Raw genomic sequence first — 8193 nt, 5'->3', positions numbered from 1 at the left:
GTGATTCACGCCTGCTCCAGTTTTGGTTTGATGCAGGGGCATTTCTTTCCGTCTCTTTCCTCTCCCTTGCAAAGTGTGGGCTCCTCTCAATATGCACAAAGACAACCAACCAACAACCACCAGGGCTGCAGGCTTTCCCCCCCGACGTCCAGTGAGGGGCTGGGACGCCTGCTCCCAGAGCCTTTCTCCAAGGAGCCCCCAGCCAGTGGCATCCGAAGAGCAGGGATGAGGAGCAGACCGCCCCGAGTACAGGCAGGTGCATTATCTGCTAAGGATTTAACAACAAGAATAAACTCAACCCAACACTCGTCCGCTTTTTATAATCACTTTGTGCCAGCAATTCTCAACAATGTCAGTGATAAAATACTCCTCTTTGAAAAAAGAATACTGTTGGTTTAATCCTTAGACAATTGCTGCAACTGGTGTTGAGTTTTAAGAGTATATATATATATAAATCCAAATTTGCACATTTTTATTCCTCAAGCTTTAATAAGCATTGCATTCTACATGGACGCTCATTCAGAGAGCTTGCTCCCAGTTAGGGAGCTGGGCCCCGCCACGCACGGGCCCACTTGCTGACGGTTCACTGTTGTCCGAACTGACTTTGGGCACGGTTTGTATCTCTCACCCTTGTGGTACAACTACACGTTTTGGGGACACTGTCTGTGAAGACAGACAAGAAACTTGAGTTTCTTCAGTTCTGACCTCTCCCAGGACCCACTGGTGAGTTTTCCTTTGGGTTTAAAATTTAAAACGGTGAAACAAAGTGTGAACTGCGAGGTGTGATGTCTTTCTCAAGTGTAACTTTTAGTTCACGTGTGAAATATTTTGCCGAACTGGAATAATATCTTTAAAAATAGAGAGATCTTCTTTGCAAAATTGTCGATTGTTTTAGAACTGAAGAACAAATCTAGAAAATAATTTTTTACGTCATTATTACAGAAAACAAGTTTGTCTTAAAGAGAAGAGGAGTGTTAAAAAATAATCCAGTTGGCTTCCCACGTGCTTAACCCGCCGAGCCCCCAGTGCAACGGCCAGAGGCTGGGATGATTCTGTTTAGAGTGGGTCACACACGCCAGCCTGACGGACAGCAAAGGGGGACGCGTTCTTCCAAACACACAGGCCAATTGGTGGGTGCTAGGGGCTGGGGGAGGTGGAGGGGGGAGCTCCCACTTAATGGGTACAGGGGGTCCTTTGGAGATAATGAAGATGCTTTGGAACCAGACTGAGATGGTAGTTGCACAATAGTTTGAGTGTGCTAAATGCCACTGAATTGTTCACTTTTTTTTTTTTTTTGAGGAAGATTAGCCCCGAGCCAACATCTGCCGCCAATCCTCCTCTTTTTTTGCTGTGGAGGACTGGCCCTGAGCTAACATCCGTGCCCATCTTCCTCTTGAATTGTTCACTTTTAAAATGGCTAATTTTGGAGGCCGGCCCGGTGGTGCAGCAGTTAAGTTCGCACGTTCCGATTCGGGGGCCCGGGGTTCGCCATTTCGGATCCCAGGTGCGGACATGGCACTGCTTGGCACGCCATGCTGTGGTAAGCGTCCCACATATAACGTAGAGGAAGATGGGCACGGATGTTAGCTCAGGGCCAGTCTTCCTCAGCAAAAAGAGGAGGATTGGCAGCAGTTAGCTCAGGGCTAATCTTCTTCAAAAAACAAACTAAATAAACTGGCTAATTTTTTGTTATGTGAATTTCATCTCAATAAAAAGAAGGGAAAAAACAAACCTCATGGGCTACACAGAAGAGGTGCGACCACCAGAATATGAACCAAGAGGTGAGAAATGCCTCCTGTTGCTTTACAGAGGAAGAAAGGGGGGCTCACAGGCCTGGGGAAGCTGGTCACAGCTAATACAAGCTGGACATCCTAGGTGACCGTGCAGGGGGCATATTTGGCTTGCTTGGTTTGGTCCTAAGGTGGAAGCGGGGGCAGAGTCGGGAGGCTGGCAGATGCTGGCCAGTTGCTGCAGCGGTTGTGGCTGGCTGCTGAAGGGCGTGGGTCACAGTGCTACGGTCATCTGTGCTCCTGGTTTTGTTAGTTCTTGTGTTCAGTGTCGGGCAGTAAACACACCTGTCCCCACGCAGCGCAGCGAGCGCCACAGAAGGGCAAGGCGGCACGGGACAGCAGCTCAGTTCCTGTCAGCATCTGCACCAAGGACGTGGGCTCCGAGCGTCAACTCCTGGTGGCCCGGAGGCCCGCCACTTAGGACCAGCAAGTCCCTGCAGGACACACACAGTTGTGAGCTAACCGGAGGCACAAACACTGCTCCAGGTGCTGTTAGGAACATGTCTCTCCTCTTGTCCCTGCCCGCTCCCCTCTCCACCCCCGCCCTGACCTCTCAATGCCATTTCCACATCTTCACCCCCAGGCCTGTCTGCACGCACCCCACCCACTGGCGCCCTGATTATCACCACAAGAGGGGCCTTGAGTGGGAGCTAGGCTTCCCGCTGATGGAACATTCTTTCCCCATGCAGTCACGCCCTGTTCCCAGGAGAGCTGAGGCTCTGGGTGTGGGGCACGCCAAGAACACCTGGGCCCAGTTGCCAGCAACGCCCAACATCCCCCAATCGGACCGGGGACACAGGGCCCTGGATTTAGTTTCTGTGGAGAACAAAGACCCTCCCTCGACCAACCGAAACCTGAAAAACAAGCCCAGCCCTGCAGGACGAGGGCGGCAGGCACAGGAATGCCAGTGACATTCTTCTCTTTTGCCCTTGGCCCCAGAGATAAAGGCTCCTAATCTCCCGTCTTGAAGAAAAATGTTCACGTGAGCACATTGGGAGGAAGGCAGGAGCCAGGGACCCGACTGTGCTTTCTCAGAACCTTCCAGCACAGGAGAATCTCAGCGCGCTGGAGGGGAGGCGGGGAGTCCCCAGCACAACACCAGGGGCAGGATGGAGGAGAAGGTTGGCCACGGTGCGGGGCTGGCTCCTCCTGCAGGGGGGAGGCGTTGCGGGGCAAGGCCCGGGCCCATGTGCCAAAAACGGGCATGCCCGGTCAGAACGTGCCAGCTGTGTGAACTGCCCGGCCTGTCCGTGGCTCTCCATCTCCTTGGTGGCCCGTGGCCCAGGCCTCATCAATTCTTGCCTGGAGACGGCAGCAGCCCGTTCTGCCTCCTCCTTGCTTGCTCTGGGGTCTTCAGTAGACTCCCCCCCAAAATTTACATTCACCTGGAACCTCACACGGTGACCTTATTTGGAAATAGGGTCTTGGCAGATCTCATCAGTTAAGGATCTGGAGCTGAAATCATCCTGGATTTAGAGTGGGCCCTAAATGCAATGGTTGGTGTCCCTATAAGAAGAAGAGAGGACACAGAAAGACAAGGGGAAGAAGCTCATATGAAGATGGAGGCAGAGTCAGGAGTGAAGAGGCTACAAGCCAAGGGACGCCTGGGGCCACCAGAAACTGGAAGAGGCAGGAAGGATCCTCTCCTGGAGCCTTCAGAGGGAGCATGGCCCTGCTGACACCCTGATTTTGGATTTCCGGCCTCCAGACTAAGAGAATATATTTCTGTTGCTCTAAGCCCCCAAGTTTGTGGTGATTTGTTACAGCACCCACAGGAAACTCATACTCTTGCCACCCCTAATCTGGGCCTCCAGTGGCTGGAGGGATCTCTCAGACCAGATTAAATGCCATCCTCCTTCTCTGCAGCGTTTTCCCATTACATTCACAACTTTTCTTTTTTTTTTCTTGAGGAAGATTAGCCCTGAGCTAACATTGGCCACGCATCCTCCCCATTTTGCTGAGGAAGATTGGCCCTAAGCTAAGGTCCATGCCCATTGTCCTCTACTTTATATGTGGGACACCTGGCACAGCATGGCTTGATGAGCAGTGTTTGGATCCGGGATCCAAACCAGCGAACCACAGCCGCCGAAGGGGTGCACACAAACTTAACCGCTACACCACCAGGCCAGCCCAAAGCATTACATTCAGAATAAAACCCACCCTCCCTCCCACAGCACTGGGCCCCGTGTAGTCTAGCCCCTGCCCACTTTCTACTCGTCTCGGCCCTCACTGGACACCACCCACGAACCGTCACTTCCTGGAAAATTTTTATTTCTAGAAACTTCTGTTCCCAGAAAACCTGCTGAGCGGGTTCCCATCTCAGGATCTTCACGCTTACTGTTCCCTCTTCTGGGAACGCCCTTCCTCTGGATCAGTGGATCTCCACAGGGGGATTTTGCCTCCCAAGGGAAGTTGGCACTGTCTGGAGCCATTTTTCGGTTCTTACTTCTTGGAGGGGGAGGAGGGTGTTACTGGCATCTGGGTAGAGGCCAGGGAGGCCACTCATCACCCCACAAGGCACAGGATGGTCCCCACAGCAGAGAATTATCCTGCCCCCGATGTCCATAGTGCCGAGGTTGAGAACCCCGCCCTAAATCTTTCCATAACTCAGTCCGCCTTGTCTGTCAGGCTTTGCCTCAAATGCCACCTCCTCAAAGAGGCCCTCCCTGACCATCCTTTGTAACCGGGCACCTCCTGTCACCCCCTTATTACATCATATCGTTTCACTTTCTTCAGGGTCCCTATCATCATTTGAACCATCTTGCTTGTTTATTTTTGCTTGATGTCTGTCTCCCTCTGCTAGGATATCCCGGCAGATTTTCACAACCACTGCGGGTGGAAATTTTTACTCTCTAGCCATCTCCCCACCAATCCTCACCCCCACAGCCTCCAGGGAGTCATTAATTGAAGGCTTATTCTTTTCCATTTAGCCAACAGATATTTTTTCCCCTCTCCTAGGTCTTTGTGTGGAGGTGAGCGTTGCCAGCCCGGACCTGTCTGAGCAGTCGTCACTCCGTGCAGGTTGACTAGCATTTTCTGGTCCTGCCAGGGCTGTGCGGGCGGCTGTGGAGTCAGTCGGCCCAGCCTCACACGGAACAAACTGTTCTCCATGAATGCAGCACGCCAACTGGGTGTTTCCTCCTGGTCCAGACACGCAGCCCTGTAGCAGGAGATGCTGGCCCCGAGTCCCAGCACGGACCTCCACCTCCACCTGTTTCAGAATAAGAATCTCAGAATGACAGGAAGGGAGCTGCCATGGGCTGAATTGTGTCCTCTCCAAATTTACGTGTTAAAGTCTTAAACCTCAGTATCTCAAATGGGGCTATTTCTGGAGATAAGGCCTTTAAAGAGGTGATTAAGAAAAGGAGGTCAGATGAGTGGGTCCCAATCCATTATGACCGGGGTCCTTATAAGAAGAAGAGAGTAGGACACAGACACACACAGAGGGAAGACGACGTGAGCGCACAGCAGGAGACGGCGGCCATCTGAAAGCTAAGGAGCGAGGCCTCGGGAGAAACCAAACCTGGCGACACCTTGATCTTGGACTTCTAAGCTGCAGAAGGGTGAGAAAATAATTTCGTGTTATTTAAGTCACTGGGTCTGTGGCTGTGGCATGGCAGCCCTAACAAGCGAATATAGGGCCAACCTAGGCTCGAACCCCTCCCCACTCATGCACTCCGGGGCAGGTCTCCGAATTTCCCCAGGCTTCACTTTCTCCACCAGTAAAATGGATATAATAAGACTGCATCTATTTTATAGAGCTGCCGTGAGGAGTGAGTGAGACAGAGTCAATATTTCTTGAGCACTGAGTATGTGCCAAGCTTTTGCTCATGACATAGTATGCACTTCTCTTGTCTAATTCCGTAAGACAACTCTTTGAAATAGGTTCCATAATACCCATGTTACAGTTCAGGAAACTGAGGCCCAGAGAGATAAAGTAACTTGCCCAAGACCCACAGCTGGTAAGTATGGCATCTACAATTTGAACCCAGGTTTGCCCGACTCCAAAACCCAGGTGCTTAACCAGGACGACTACGATGTGCCTGGCACACGGGAAAACCCCAGTAATGGTTAGTTCGATTCTTTTTTACAAGCTGAGCTTCATAAAGTCTCTGATAGAGGATGTTACTTTAATCACCATTAAAGAATTGAAGAAGCCTGGCCCAGTGGCACAGCGGTTAAGCGCACATGTTCCGCTTCAGAGGCCAGGGGTTTGCCTATTCAGATCCCGGGTGCAGACATGGCACCGCTTGGCACGCCATGTTGTGGTAGGCGTCCCACATATAAAGTAGAGGAAGATGGGCACGGATGTTAGCTCAGGGCCAGTCTTCCTCAGCAAAAAGAGGAGGATTGGTGGCAGATGTTAGCTCAGTGCTAATCTTCCTCAAAAAAGAATTGAAGATCATGTCTGTAGCTTAGAGTATCTTCAATTCAAGTCTATAAATCTTTACGAAGTACCTCCTGTGCTCCAAGCAGTGTTTGAGGCGTTGTGGGGACAGGCTGTCCCCTGAAAGCTTATCACTTATTTCTGGAAAAGGCACCTATTCCCTAGGGTTTCCTGAAAGGCAGGAGAGCACGTCTGTATTAGTTAGCTATTGCTGCATAACAAATTATCTCAAATCTTAGCAGAGGTGATTTCTGTGGCTCAGGAATGTCAAGAGGGCAAAATGGGAATGGCTTGTCTTTGCTTTTTGGATCTTTCTTAGTATTTTCTTATTGTGGTAAAATATACATAATATAAAATTTATCTTAACCATGTTAAGTGTACAGCTCAGCGGCATTAAGCGCATTCACAGTGTTGTGCAACCATCTGTACTATTTCCGGAAATTTTTCATCATCCCAAGCAGAAACTCTGTACCCGTTGAACCATAATTTCCATCTTCCCCTCACCTCATTATCTCTGCTTCTTAATGTCTGGGTCCTCAGTTGGAATTCTGAAGGCTGGAATCATCTTCTTCACTCACTTGTCTGGCAGTCAATACTGGCTGGAGCAGCTGAAATCTTAGCTGGCGCTGTGGGCTGGAACTCCTACACGTGGCCTCTCCATGTGGCCTGGGCTTCCTCAAAAAGTGGTGGCTGGATTCTGGAGGTGAGCACTGAGAGAGAGAGAGAGAAGGAGAGAGAGAGAGAGAGAAAGTCAAGCAGCAGCTGTATCCTTGGGATGACCTTGACCCAGAAGTCATATAACATCACTCTGGCTGTGTTCCATTGGATGGGGCAGCCACAAGGTCCAGATTCATGGGGAGGGCACACAGATTCCGCTTCTCAGGGGAGGCAAGCCAGTCAATTTTGGTAAGAAGAGCACTTAGGATGGATACGTACATTGGTGAGACCATCCTTGGAAAACACAATCTGCCACACTGAAGAGGCTGAATACATAAGTGCTGAGAGCTTTCCAAGTACGGATATGACTGGAGGGATGCGGCTGAGCATGGAGGAGGTGAATGCTGGCCTTGATAGGAATATAAGATTTTTTCATGGCAGGGAAAAGATAGCAAAGACAGTCAACACAAGCTGGACAACAGCCCGAGGCTTGGCTACTCCTGTTGACGTGCGTGGCCAGTGCTATAAGGCTGAGCTTCCATGGGGCTCAACAAAGTGATGCCTTGTGGCCAACAGAGCCACCAGCAAATCTGACACATATATGTGGGAGCGGGAGCAATGAGCCCAACACAGAGCTAGTATGGGGATGAGTTTACCACCTAATAAAGGTGTTCTCGATGAGGAGAAATCGGATGCTTCGATAAATGATGCCGAGACGATTGGTTGGAGTATAGCGAATACGAGTATAATCCGACTTCTTAGCTCTCATTTTATAGTTTCAAAATATGTTCCAGATGGATTAAAGAATTCAATTAAAAATATGGAGCTCGGGGCTGGCTCCGTGGCCGAGTGGTTAAGTTCACACGCTCAGCTGCGGCGGCCCAGGGTTTCGCTGGTTCGGATCCTAAGGTGGAGAACTGGTTAAATAAACTATGGGATACATCCGTATGTTGAAATACCACGTGATCATTGAGTCACGTTCTTAGATGATGTTTAAGGATACAGGGGACATGCTCATGCGGTATTCAGCGAAAAAAGTGGACTGTAGAATATCATTATTATGCCATGCTATCCTTGGCTGTCTTTCTAGTAACAGCTGAAGCTCTGTTTCTTACTAAGTATTCAGCACTGTGCTAAGTGTTTTTATAGGGATTACATCATTGAAAATTTCCCAATGACCCATGAGATAGGTACAGCTAATATCCCCATCTGGCAGGGTAGGAGACTGATATGTAGATAAATTCATTCATCTGCCCGAGGTGGGGGAGCTGGGCTTGGAAGCCAGGTCTGCCTCGCTTCAGAGCCCTGGTGGAAAATCACGCGGAGGCTGTGAATTTCCCATTTTGTGAAAAACCAGCC

General features: G+C 50.1%; 1 long non-coding RNA gene across 1 annotated transcript; it reads right to left on the bottom strand.

The window, feature by feature from the left end:
- Nucleotides 1-2165: 2165 nt before the first annotated feature.
- LOC124243048 (uncharacterized) lies at nucleotides 2166-7610 on the bottom strand. The gene is made up of 3 exons (XR_006889578.1): nucleotides 6682-7610; nucleotides 4784-5001; nucleotides 2166-2224 (listed from the first exon to the last, which is right to left on the bottom strand). It is a non-coding gene; the product is annotated as an uncharacterized LOC124243048 (long non-coding RNA).
- Between the last annotated feature and the right edge of the window lie 583 nt (nucleotides 7611-8193).

The sequence above is a fragment of the Equus quagga genome, chromosome 7, assembly GCF_021613505.1.
Source record: "Equus quagga isolate Etosha38 chromosome 7, UCLA_HA_Equagga_1.0, whole genome shotgun sequence".
Taxonomy (NCBI): domain Eukaryota; kingdom Metazoa; phylum Chordata; class Mammalia; order Perissodactyla; family Equidae; genus Equus; species Equus quagga.
Note: the sequence above shows the minus strand (reverse complement) of the source record. Positions and strands in the feature narration are given on the sequence as shown.